This window comes from Marmota monax, unplaced genomic scaffold (assembly GCF_021218885.2).
Source record: "Marmota monax isolate L192 unplaced genomic scaffold, Marmota_monax_Labrador192_F-V1.1 WCK01_AAM20220418_F8-fsc00057, whole genome shotgun sequence".
Classification (NCBI taxonomy): Eukaryota; Metazoa; Chordata; class Mammalia; order Rodentia; family Sciuridae; genus Marmota; species Marmota monax.
The window spans coordinates 11,760,149-11,774,200 of record NW_026693933.1 but is presented as its reverse complement, the minus strand read 5'-3'; the positions used below and the strand labels follow the sequence as shown (position 1 = coordinate 11,774,200).

The 14,052-nt window shown below is 43.6% G+C and overlaps 1 protein-coding gene across 5 annotated transcripts in view; it reads right to left on the bottom strand.

Annotated features, from left to right (window-relative positions):
• Positions 1-14,052, bottom strand: part of Snx10 (sorting nexin 10) — a 78,567-nt gene that overhangs the window by 61,074 nt on the left and 3,441 nt on the right. The window lies entirely within an intron of this gene.

Below are 14,052 nucleotides of genomic sequence, written 5' to 3'. Positions count from 1 at the left end.
GGGTGGGGAGCACCCACAATGCATTGTGGGGGTCTGGCACTCATAATGCACCAGATGGCGGGTCTGAATCCATGCACACCTGGGGCGTGGGTCAGGGAGCCCAGAGACAGGGAAAGGGAGTGACTGCCGCTCTTTGTTAAGGTTGGCTGCTCAGGGTGGCGGACGAACATAAAGGGAGTGGAAAGAAGATGCGAGAATCACAGTTCAGAAGTTCAACCCACCTCCCCTCTTCTGGAAAGCTAAGCACCCCCCTACTATACCAGCCTCCTACTCAGACTCCTAGGGCACTGAGTGGACACTCCAAGGCCACATCCCAAGGCCACCATCATCTGCTGCACGCTCCTCGACGGGCTTACTTTCTGCTTTTCTCCTGAGGGCTCTGGGCTCTGACCACACCAGTGAGACCCCTCTTCCTCTCCTGGCCAGTGGACACTCCACTCTCTCTCGCTGGCAACCCCTGCCTCATGTGGCTGAGGCAAAATATCAACAGCAAACAGAGCCCTTGGGATGGCCAGGATCCCTGCAAACACTTCTCATGTGAACTCATTTACCCCACACGACCACTTTCGAAGGGACACTGTTGGTGTTCCCACCTGAACAATGAGGCACAGAGAGACGATGTGACTTTCTCAAGGTCCCACTGCTAGTACGAGGTAAAGCCAAGGTTTAAATCCATTGTCAGCAACAGAGTCTCTGCTCCCCACCCACAGGCTGCGCTGCCCCCGACAGCACAGTTCAGACCACCTCATCCCCTTGGCTATCCTGAGTCCCTTGAGGCCAGCCTCTTGCAAGTCTCTAGGCCACACTCCACATTCACCTCACATGAGGATAATCCTCAGCTTCTCTCCCCACCTAGATAAGAAGGCCCATAAGAGCGAGGCTTCATTTCCATATCATCTCTGTATTCATTTTCTATTGCCGCTGTGATAAATTGTCACCAACTTGATGGCTTGTAAAAACATACCTTTTTTTTTTTTTTTTTTGGTACCAAAGATTGAACCCACGGGCACTTTAACCATTGAGCCACATCGCAGGCATTTTTATTTGAGACAGAGTCTCAGTAAGTTGCTGAGGCTGGCTTTGAACTCACAATCTTCCTGCCTCAGCCTTCTGAGTTGCTGGGATTACAGGCATGCACCACTGTGCGCAGCTTACAACATGCATTTTTCTTTTTTGGGTGGTGATGAGGGTGTGCCAGGGATTGAACTCAGGGGCACTCAACCACTGAGCCACATCCCCAGCCCTATTTTGTATTTTATTTAGAGACAGGGTCCTCATTAGCTCCTCATTTTTGGTGAGGCTGGCTTTGAACTCACGATCCTTCTGCCTCAGCCTCCCAAGCTGCTGGGATTATAGGCATGCACCACCATACCTGGCTACAACATGCATTTCTTAAGGTCAGAAGTTCAACATGGGTCTCTGCAGGCTACAACCAAGGCATCAGCAAGGGTGTTTTCCTTCTGGTGACAATCTGTTTCCCTGCTTCTAGGAGTGCTCACTTTCCTTGACTCACTTTCCTTCCTCCATCTTCAAAGCCAGCAACTGATCATCTCTATGACCCTTCCATGTCTCCATCTGACCACAACCAGGAAGGTTCTCTTTTAAGGACTCACGGGATTAGATTGGACCCACCTGGATAACCCAGGATAATCACCCCATCTCAAGGTCCTTAATATGGTCACTCCTTGCAAAGTCCCTTTTGCCATGTAATGAAATCTATTCACAGGTTCCAGGTACTAAAATGTGGACATCTTGGAGCCATTATTCTACTACCACCAACTTTGCATATAAACCAATGGAGCCTCCCCCTGACAAATACGGGATTGATCTCCGTCACACTCCAGCTGAACCAACTCCTGGATGCCAGAGTTATGGTCCTTTCATGAGCCCTTTATGTGCTGTGGCCTCCAAATGACAAAGAGCTTTTTTAACACCCCCACCCCCAATAATGAGAGCACATGATGGATACAGATTTTTGACATTTAGGGATAGACCACAACGCTAACAAATCAGGGGTTTGATCCCATTTCAAAACTATTTTCCTTTTTGCTTCTTAAAACATAACAACTTGTTTCAAAATATAAAAAAATCACAATATTAAATAAAAATTCTTCCTCTCTCCCTGCCTCCTAGGCATTTCTGTATCCTTCCAGAGGTATTTTATGCATATGCAAGTAAATGGTAGCACTACATACATCCCTTCCTGTTCCCCCCCTCCTTTTTACTTAACAATGTAGACTGCTCTACATCTTACTTTTTTGCACCTGCTTTCTATTCCACTGTGCAGATGTACCATAACTGATTTCACCAGCTCCCACCCATCACTCTTATGCTAAATCGACAGTGCTCCATGAATACTTGTGAGTACATCTGAGGGATATTTTTTTCAGTAAGTGTAATTTCTGGGTTCAATAAGATAATGTGAATTATTGACTATAATAGATATTGGCAAGGTACTCCCTGCAAAAAATAGTTGAATGAATTGTTTTCCCATATCTTTCCTAACATGATCAGTTTTCAAAAACTTTTTTAGGGGCTGGGGCTGCGGCTCAGTAGCAGAGTACTTGCCTAGCATGTGTGAGGCACTGGCTTTGATCTTTAGCACCACATACAAAAATAAATTTAAAAAAATAAAGGCATGCTGTCCACCTATAATTACAAAAAGAAAAGAAAAAAAAAAAGCTTTTTTACCCTTGCCCATCCCAGACAGATGAAATATAGTCAAGTGAAATTTAACTGGTATTTTTTTTCAATTATGCATGAGATCAAGCACTTTTCATATGTTAAGGAGCCACTGATTTATTTTATATGAATTATTTGTTCATATCCTTGACCATTTTCTTATAGTTTTTATTTGATTTGTAGGAGTTCTTTTGTGCTAGGGAGATTAATATTCAGTCCATAAAACAGTTGCAAATATATTTTTCTGGTTTGTTTTAGGTAATGAATTTTATCCTTCTTTTCCTTATGGCATCTAGGTTTTGCACCGTATGTAGAAGCATCACTCCTACTCCGAAATTATGAAAATTATTCTCCTTTGACTCTTCTAGAGAGACTACTCATCCATATACAGTGAAAAGTTCTGTTCTATGGTCATGAATTACACTCTGGCCATAATGTGCTATTGGCCATAATATATGGAAACTAAATTTAATTTTCTTAGTAGCTTTTATTTTGTGAAGCTCTGCAGTTATAAATCACCATCCCATGACAGCTGGTGAGACAGGGCAGCACAAGACTTATTTGTCCTGTTTTACCAGAGAGGTTAAAGTCCTGCCCAAAGCCACACAGTGTCATGAATACTCAAACTCAGAACTTGTGAATGTCAGAAGCTGTTCTCTCTACCTCCCCCCCAACAGCCTCTCTTAACAAAAACATCCATATGCATTCAAACCTTGAGGTCATCTCTGAAGCCATTTCCAAATAATTTCAAAAGAAGGTGAATCATAACTTTTCTAATCAAAACCAGCATTTATTTAAGTGGGCCACACGGTGATCCAAATAAAGTGACTCATCCTCAAAGTCTGAGCCAATGTCCCCATCAATGGACAGAAGTCCATGTGCCTATATCATTCTGCCAAGTAAGGAACTTAAATGTTCCCGGATCCCCAAGGACTCAAGAGTGGATAGTAAGGAGCAGAGTTTCTCGGTGTGGGGAGTAAAGGAGGCGAGGGACATCCGAATCACGGGAGGCTCTTTTCAGATCGCGTGTACCCCAATACCCCTTCACTGCACAGTCCCAACCAGAAGTGCACCACAGACCCCTCCAGTGTGTAAATAATGCAAAACAGTTGAAAATCACCTTTCCAGAACACAAGTCTGCATCTGGGCAACCCCTGATGCCATACCCCTTCCATCCTCCACCCAACCCCTTAACTCTTTTTTTTTTTTTTTTTTTTTTTTTTTTAAAGAGAGAGAGAGAGAGAGAGAGAGAGAGAGAGAGAGAGAGAATTTTTAATATTTATTTATTTTTAGTTTTTGTTTGTATGTGGTGCTGAGGATCGAACCCGGGCCGCAAGCATGCCAGGCGAGCGCGCTACCGCTTGAGCCACATCCCCAGCCCGCCCTTAACTCTTCTGTACTCCCTGATGTCCATTCACAACCAGGTCAGTCCAGGTTTCCCTGCCTTGGGCCCTTTGTTCCTCCACCCAATTCACCATGGTGGCCCTTTCCCATCTGCAGGCTCCTCATCCACACCTCCTCCTTCAGGACTTTCCTGACCCCTCATTAAAGTAGACTCTTCCAGTAATGCTCTAGCTTCTTATTTTTACATTTGATTTCATCACAGTTGGTATTATTTTATCTACTAATCTGTTTTCTTGTTTATTATCTGTCATCTTTAAAAAGTCCCCTGAGGGCAAGGACCTTGTCCAAATCATTCATGCTATAACCCTAGCACTTAGCATAGTGCCTGGCATACAGTCAGAGCTCAATAGGTATTGAATAAATTAAATTGGATTGAATGAGTTCCAGCTCTTTCCCCATCTCAGCATCACCATCAAGGTTCTGAGCAGCCCAAAAGCCTGGGATGGACAGGTGGATATGAGGATCACTCACCTGGCCTATCCTCCTCGCTCACCTCCCCTCGCTCATGATTAATCCTTCCTCTTAAGAGAAAAGAAAGTGCTTAGAACAGCCCAGAGTGGAATACCGAAAAAAAACATGTTTTCCTCAGCTATTTCCTATCTTTTCTCTTGACCTCATTCCACTGAACTGTGGAGGATGAGTTGGGGAATAATGTTAAAATTTTGCTTTTAGAAATCAAAAGTAGGAAATAGGAAAGACAGAATGAATCAGATATAACTTTCCTGTGTTCATATATGAATTCATGACCAGTGTAACTCCACATCATGTACAACCACAAGAGTGGGAAGTTATACTTCACGTATGTATGAATACACTCTGTCATGTATATGTAAAAAGAACAAAGTTTTAAAAAATCAAAACTAGCCTAGCACAGTGGTGCATCCCTATAATTCCAGCAACTCTGGCTGCAGCAGGAAGATTGCAAGTTCAAGATGAGCCTTGGCAACTTAGCAAGGCCTTGTCTCAAAATGAAAAGGGCTGGGGGTGTAGCTCAGCAGTGGAGCGCCCACTAAGCATGCATAAGACTCTGGGTTCCATCCCCAGCAACAGAAATAACTAAATAATAATACAATAAATATAGCAATCAAACAAAAAATAACTGGTTTACTAAGTTCCACTGTATGAAATCTGTGACATGAATTATCCTTTCTATCGTGACAGCCCCATGAACCAGGTATCACAATTACCCCAATTTTATAACCAAGAAAATGGTAACCAGTCCTGCAGCTCTAAGTGAAGAAGCCAGGATTCGAGTCCCAGTGGACGGACTCAGAAGATCCCTCACTCCCACTGCATGGGACCCCCCACGAATAACAGGGCGCCCACTTCCTCCTTAGTAATAAATACTCAAAAGATAGCCAGGAGTAGAGAATGTCAACTTTAAAAACTAAGTTATTAAAGGCTCAAATGTTTTAGGGATGTGGGGGCAGGACCAGAGTTCTGGGAGAAGCTAACAGCCAGACATCTGAAAATGACATTCTCTTCTTTGGAAAGGAGATAACACAAGACAGACCTGTTTAGGGTCATTAGCTATACAGGGCCCCTTAAAGATAACCTATTGTGTGATAATTCTAGGTTTGGTTCTAGTGAGGGATTTTTTTTTTTTAATGACTAAATAACCCTCCCTGAATTCTAAGACATAAAGATGCCAAGACACAGATATGAATCAGGTCACTTGCATTGCAAAGCTCACTGTATGTGCTGAAAGAAACATCACTCTGACAGGGCTCCAGAATGCTGGAGAATAGAGGAGAAGCAGGACTCGACTTTGCTACTGACATTAGGACAAGCACAGAAAACAGGACCAGCGTGGGGTGGTTAGGAAGCACTAATGACCTTGTGTACTAATTTCTATATCAAAATAGACTCTACTGTCATGTATATCTAAAAAAGAATAAAATTAAAAAAAAAAAAAAAGCAGCAGCAGCACTAATGGGGCTGGGCATGGTGGTGCACACCTGTAATCCCAGTGGCTTGGGAGGCTGAGGGAGGAGAATTGGGAGTTCAAAGCCAGCCTCAGCAAAAGTGAGGTGCTAAGAAACTCAGTGAGACCCTGTCTCTAAATAAAATACAAAATAGGGCTGGGGATGTGGCTCAGTGGTTGAGTGACCCTAAATTCAATCTCCAGTGCCCCTCCCCAAAAAAGAAACACTAATACTTTGTGGGAAAAATAGGAGCTCAGCCCCCAGGAGTAGAGGGCCTGTATCAGCAGGATATTGCAATATAGGTGTAGAAGGGCTGCGGTGGGCATTTTGGCATGGGGGAGTCCTTGGATGAGGAGAGAGGAATATGGACTTCTATCCTGTTAGAAGGCAGGGACAGAGTACAATCATGCCTCTTATAAACTTGGCTCCATGACTGTCCCCCTGAGGATGCCAAATCCAAGGATATTCAAGTCCCCGACATAAAAGGCAAGTATTTGCATGTAACCCATGCACACCCCCCCATATACTTTAAATGATCTCTAGATCACTTATAATACCTAATACAATGTTTACACATCAATTCATTCACATGGATTCAGTGCAGTATTCAGTGCATGGCAAATTCAAGTTTTTCCTTCTTGGAATTTTCTGGAATTATTTTTTTCCCAGTCATGATTAGTTGAATACATGGATGTGGAACGTCAGATAGGGAGGGCCAACTACAAATGAAAGCCCAACACAATGGCAGTGATTCATCTGGGGACAGGTGGAGGAAGAATTAATAAGGAAAGAAATTACAGGCCACGTACTTCAACCGGGGGCTGCTGGAACACACCAGGCAGGGGAAAAGCCACGGAAAAGTACCTGAAAACAACAAAGAAGCAAAGCACAGGGGATTTCTGCAGGACAGCGAAACTACTTTGCATGATCCTATTCTGGTGGCTACATGTCTACAATGACACGTATTATACGTTTGTCAAAATCCAAAGAACATCATACCAAGAATGAACCCAACCATAAACTCTGACCTATGGGTGATAAGGACAGGTTAATGTAGGTTCACTGATCATAAAAAATGCACCTCTTTGTGGGGAGGCTACACATATTAGGAGGGCACGAGGTGTACCAATCTCTGTATTTTCTGCTCAATTTTGCCGTGAACCTAAAACTGCTCTAAAAAAATAAACAATTAAGATAAACGAATGATAAGAAAAGCTTGGACAAAGGGTATGATAGAGAAAAAAGAGTCAGGGGTGACTCAGAGACCAGGTGATTGGAAGAAGAATGGAATCACCAGGAGGATGAGGAAGTTGGAAAGGAGTCCTGTTTTCAGAAGTAAGAAAGATTAATCTGACTGGGAACATGGTAGATGAATATAGGACATTCGTGCAGTCCTGTTTGGGGCAAAACAAGAAAAGGGTATAAGGTACAGAGATTAGGGGTAAATTCAACATTCAACGTTCTACTATTTTTTTTTTATTTTTTTAGCTGTACATGGACACAATACTTTTATTTTATTTATTTATTTTTATGTGGTGCTGAGGATTGAACCCAGTGCCTCACACATGCAAGGCAAGAACACAACCACTGAGCCACAACCCCAGCCCAAATGTTCTGCTTTTAAACTGAGAAAAGTCTTTAAAAAAAAAGAAAAGAAACTTAACAACATCCAGGAAATCACCATCTTTACCCAATATGTCCCCTCTGTGGTGAAGCCCTGCTGCTAGAGAGGGGTTTCAGCTACTTGTACAAATGGGAACAACCAGGAACTATGTGTGATCTACCCGTCAAGTCTGAATCTACCTAAAGGATCACAATCCAAATCTGGAGAACTGGCAAGCAAGAAGATTTCACTTGGGAACAAGGAGTGTGCCCCCAAATTAAGCAGGGGGATATGATGGGAGGCAGTATAGTTCCTCAATACCAAACCTCCTGGCTGTGCATTCACATCCTGCCCTCTGCCAAGGGAAACTTCCATCTCTCTGTGCTTCAGTTTCCTCATCTACAAAAAGAACATGACCGCCAGCTTCGTGTATCTGCTGTGAAGACCACATGAGCAAACATGGAGACATGTGCCTGACACTCACCATGCCAGCTACCATCAGGGTTCATTTTCATTTTGAGGGGTACTGGGGATTAAACTCAGGAGCACTCGACCACTGAGCCACATCCCCAGCCCTATTTTGTATTTTATTTAGAGACAGGTTGCTTAGCACCTCGCTTTTACTGAGGCTGGTTTTGACCTTGAGATAGATCCTCCTGCCTCAGCCTCCTAAGCCACATTTTCTATCTTAGTCTTGCTACTATCAGGGTTCATTTTTTATCTTAGATTTTTCCAAGCCCCCCTGAGGTGAAAAACTGCTGAGGTGCTTTCCTCTTCACCACAGAATATTTCTTCCTTAGAAACAACAATTCTATTCAACTATCTTCTTTGTCAGATGGGAATTTAATACTCAGGGTGCAGAATGTTTTAAATCTACATGCTTTGAAACACGATCACACATGTGAACCACACACTGTGGCCACTCCCTGCAAGTCAAATCATTTACTCATGAACATTCAATACCTGGCCAAGTTGAAGAAGCTTAAGACACAGAGAAGCAAGTCCTTCTAAAAGAGGGTGAAATGCCAACGTTATTATTAGCTCTATTTGCCATAGGTACTGCAATCCAAGGGCACTTGACATGTGTCTAGACAGCCTAGCCAAGTTCTCAAAACAGAGGTCACAGTTTTGCAAGGTTTCTCAAACAGGGAAATAGGCTGACTAGAAAGTCAGCATCTGGTGGGCACCTCACTGGAAATCATTACCCTGATTTCCCAACGCAGGAACTTTGTGTGTTTGGGCACAATGACCTCAGTTTTTCTGGGTCTGATTACCAGGAGGCAAGCAGATGAAAAGACTCCAGGTGGTTTGCTGAGACACAAGACCTATGGTGACAAAGCCCCCAATCCAGACAGTGACCTCTCACCTTCAGTTATAGCAGGTACAGCCTGCCCACTCCCGCCAACCTCTTCCAAATGCCATTCTGCCTAAGAGCTGCTCATTCAAGAAGAAATCAGAAGATAATTATAATGCAACAGAAAACTCTTTTGAGTGTGTCCTATTTGTAACTTCAAGGAGTATTGGTTCCCTACATACAAAGCCCTCTGTTCTGTCCTGTACTTTGACCCACTGGATTTCCATTTATAAGAGGAACTGGGCAGTATTTATAGTTTTAGAGGGAAAAGACCCTAGAGCTCAGGAGAGAGGGAGACACAGCAGTTTCTCCATGAACCCAGTGAAGTCTACTGACCTAACAAAACCCACAATGAGAGTGGATTTCTCCATCCATGAGGGAAGGGGCTGTTTGTGCATAGATAGGTAAAAGAGAAAAAGCCCAAGAGCCCTCCCCACCCACATTCCAGGGAATTCGAAGAACACCTGAACAAAGCCTTGGATTTTCCTGAGCCTGGGGCCTAACTCTAAAGAATAGGAGTCCAGCTAATTGGATCTTTCTTTTTCTAAAGCAATTAAACAATCTGCTTTTACTATTTAACATCCAAACATCACAGGAATGCATTGAAAAACAGAGAGATAAAGTGCAGCCACCCTCATTTGGGTTCACCTCAGACCTCTTACAAAATATCTAAATTCTTCCAGGAAGAGGTGATAAACTGGGATTGAAACTGGCATAGTGATAATTCTGGTATGTCTCCCTTGACACACCTCCACTTCTTTTGAGATCAGTCCCCAGATTGTGGAGCTTGTGCAGCAGGATCCCATCCCCACACACCCCCATTTGCTCACACTCCTGGCCCTGCCACCAGGCTACAAAGCTGGGAGCAACTCGGGGGAGCAACTTGTTCCAATTTATGTTCTTCAAAAGATTACTCCAGGGCTGGGTTTGTGGCTCAGTGGCAGAGTGCTTGCCTGACAGGAGTAAAACATCAGGAATGAAGGGTCAGCATGGATCAGCAGAGAAACTTGTTTGGACTTGTTTGGACTTTGCAGTGACTCAGTGACTTTTTAGTGCTGGTCACAAGATGACCAGAGAGTGTGTCTATGTTAGATAAGTGGATGATGTAACCTTCTTGAGTGTGGATGATGTAACCTTCCAAGTGGTAAACGAGTTGATAAAGTAGTCAGGTAGTATGCTTATGTTAGATAAGTTAGGTATGAACAGCTTGTAAAGTATATAAGCGCGGGGGAAACTCCATGTAATTGCTCACAACTAACTCTCGTCGCCTGAGAGTAAGATCGTGCAGTTGTGTGCCAGCCACCTCGTGTATTGCTTTGTGTGGTGTGCGAATAAACCAGCATTTCAAAAGGCAATCGAGTTCGTGCTTGGTGTTCGCGTACGTCGCGGTCCGGGGTCCAGTGCAGATATCCGGAAGGGAACTCCTGGTAACCAGACAAGGCTGAGAAGCTGCTCGTGACAAGCGGTAACACTACTGGATTAGAAAGAACACTGAGTCCCAGAAACTGGCTTTAACAAGTGTCCCAGATCATTCTTATATTCAAAAATCACAGGGCTGGGATCGTGGCTTGGTGGTAGAGTGCTCGCCTAGCATGCATGAGGCACTGGGTTCAATCCTCAGCACCACATAAGAAAAATGAAATAAAGATACTGTGTGTCCACCTACAACTAAAAAATAAATATATTTAAAAAAAAATCACAGATATGCTGGGCATGGTGGCACAGGACTATAATCCCAGTAACTTGGAAGGCTGAGGCAGGGGGATTCCAAGTTTGAGGCCAGCCTCAGCAACTCAGTGAGACCCTGTCTCAAAATAAAGTAAGGACTGGGGATAACTCAGAGGTAGAATGCTCCTGGGTTTGATCCCAAGTGCCAAGAAAAGGAAGAAAGAAGACCAAAAGAAAGAAAGAAGGGCTGGGGTTGTGGCTCAGCGGTTGAGCACTTGCCTAGCATATGTGAGGCACTGGGTTCAATCCTCGGTACCACGTATAAATAAATAAAATAAAGATCCATTGACGACTAAAAACTACTTTAAATAAATAAAATGCATTGTGTTCATCTACTATTAAAATATTACCAAAAAAAGAGCGCATGAGAGGAAGGCAAGCACTTGAGTGGAAAATCCCAGGTTGGCCACACCCATTACAAGTAGAGAAATCCCAGGGACAGGCACTGGGAGCGGCAGTTAAGGGCTCTGCAGCCCTTGGGAAGCGTGATAAAAGGTAACTGCGGTGTCTGACTTTTCAGGTCCAAACAGTTGCCTTTGAGCCTTACAATAAGCCACCAACTTGCTGGCACTAACTTTAGGGGGTCCCTCTTCCTCATAACCATATAACCAGCAATAACTAAAGCACAAAGGGACAAAATTGACAAGTACCGTAAATCTTATTATTACTGCAAATTCTTATAGGATCTGCCACCACAAGAGCCAATGCGTTTCACTCGCAGCAGCTGATCTTAGCTGAGAATCCAAATCAGTGTTATCTTCACCTCTCTTCCCTCTCTCACTCACCCCCACGCCCCTACCAACACCTTCTCTTTTGTTTCCAAGATCATCAGAAATAACTTCTACCTAGAGATGGCAAAATTGGGCTTAGGGGACTAAGCACAGCCTTTCTATATGTGCAGCAAAAAGGGTCACGGGAACTAGAAGCAGGGAGGGGCAGAAATCATGGTGCACCCTGGGAATGAAGCGGTGCTGGTGAAAAAAATAAAGGCTAAGGGTAACCAACACCAAGGTCAGTAAGACCACACAAGTGTCTCGGGCTGTGCTTAGCATGGCTGGGTCAGGCTGGATTGTAGGATGCTTGAGACCAAGTGCAAGGATGTGAAAGAGGAGGCCAGCCACAGGTAGGCCACATGGAAAACACCATACTAAGGCACAGTTCCTCTTAGGGCTCCTGCTGTCCCTGCTGGGGTCAGGCTAGGTGGGGTCTGTCTCCTGAGTGTAAAGGAGGGGCTCTCAATGCCATGTCAGGGCAAGCACCCCATACCGATGACCGCTGTCTAATGACACTTGAGGCTTAAATTGTGTCTGTCCACATTTTCTCTGATACTCAGGAAATCCGTCCAAATGCCACAGGGTTCTGAGCAAAATCAGGCACAAAGAGGCACAAAGAAGGAAAATACACATTTGAGATGGAAAAAAAATGGGAAAGGAGGTTAGAAAAAGGGGGATGGAAATAACCTGGCAACAGTGATCTCAAAATTAAAATGCTCTGAAGTTTTACATTTACCTCATGGTTTTTGTAAATAAACCAAGACAAAGGTCTGCTTGTCCACAATGTCAGTGAAAAAATTAAAACTCAGCCCCCAAATTACAGCCTTTGAAGACCTCCATGGAATCTGAGTCCCCGGACTGAATAATGTACTCAGTATGGCTTTTAAATTTTTCCCTTAAATTGGACATGGTGGCACACACCTGTAATCCCAGCAACTTGGAAGTCTGAGGAAGGAAGATCACAAGTTTGAGGTCAGCCTCAGAAATTTAGCAAGGCCCTAAGCAACTTAACAGGACCCTGTTTCAAAAATCAAAAGGGCTGGGGATGTAGTTCAGCAATAAAGTACCCCTTGGTTCAATTCCCAGTACAAAAATCAATAAATAAAAATCCCCTAAGGTGGATACAGTGATGCACACCTGTAATTCTACTGACAGAAGTCTGAAGCAGGAGAATCCCAAATTTGAAGCTAGCCTCGGCAACATATTAAGACCCTGTCTCAAAATAAAATATACAAAGGGCTGGGAATTTAGCTCAGTGGTAGAGTACCCCTGGGTACAATCCCCAGTACCAAAAAAAAAAAAAAAAGTCCCCTTAATAGTGGTATCAGAGAGAGAGCCATCTTGGCTCCAAAAGCAAACAGGTGGAAATTTTAAAATTGAGGGCTGGAAAATGGGTATGTAAATAACTATGGGTTCAATTTCTATCTCCTCTACCTGTTCAAGTTATAAAATCTCTCTGAACCATAGAAAATGACTACAATTCCTATTTCACAGGACTAAATGAGATAATGTAAATCAATGCCCAGGGCAGTGCGTGGTACATGGTGAGTACTGAATAGGTGTCCCCATCTCTTTCCTAAAACATGGCATCATGACAAACAAACAAAATGTTCCTGGAAGCAAGTCACAAAGCTCTATGCTTCTCCTTGTCTCTGGCCTTTGGTGCCCTCTTTTATTTCCCTCACTCCCTTTTATGTTCTTCCATTCCCAGAAAACCAGAGCTTCCTAATAGAGGGTACTCTGGTAGCCATTAGGGATATATTAGGAAATTTCCAGCCTGAATCAGAAAAGTGCTCGAGACTTTCTTTTCTTATTTTTTCCCCCAGTACTGGGGATTTACCCAGGGGCACTCTACCACTGAATTATATCCCCAGACCTTTTTATGTTTGTTCGTTTTAAGACAGGTTTTCACTCAGTTGCCCAGGCTGGCCTCAAACTTGCAATCCTCTGGCCTCAGCCTCCCAAATCGGTAAGATTACAGGCATGCGCCCACTGTACCTGGATCCCTTCTTATTTTCCTAAGGATCCAGACTCCCTGGGAGGGGGTAAAAATAAAGAATCAAGACCATCTACATATGTAGTTCAATATAAGTTCCACTGTTAACTGCCAGATTTCAGGAATGCAAGAGAATATAGACATCTCTAAGCTACACAAGAGAAGGAGACATGGACTATTAATGCTAGACATTCATGAAGGGGGACAAAATTAGTTTTGCCTTATACCTAAGAAATAAAATTTAACTGAGTAACAAATGCTAATTGTTTTTAAGTGCTTGAAGGCCACATAATCTAGGGTAAATGACCTCCTGCTTTAAGCAGTTTTCTTAACACAGACAACTCCTGCCTTCAGGAGTGGGGGCTGGGACAAACCTTTGAAATTAGTAGAAAAGATAACTGGGAATATTCACCTAGAAATTCTGAGGACGGGTCCCTCACTCAAGTAGAGACCAACCCTCACCCAGGCGGGGGTGCTATAGGGAGAATATGAGATTAGAAGCCAGGAGAACTTAGTGTGAGTCCCATGTCCACCTCTAATTGCTGCATAATTCAGATTAAGTTATTCTGCCGATCCACCAGACCTCA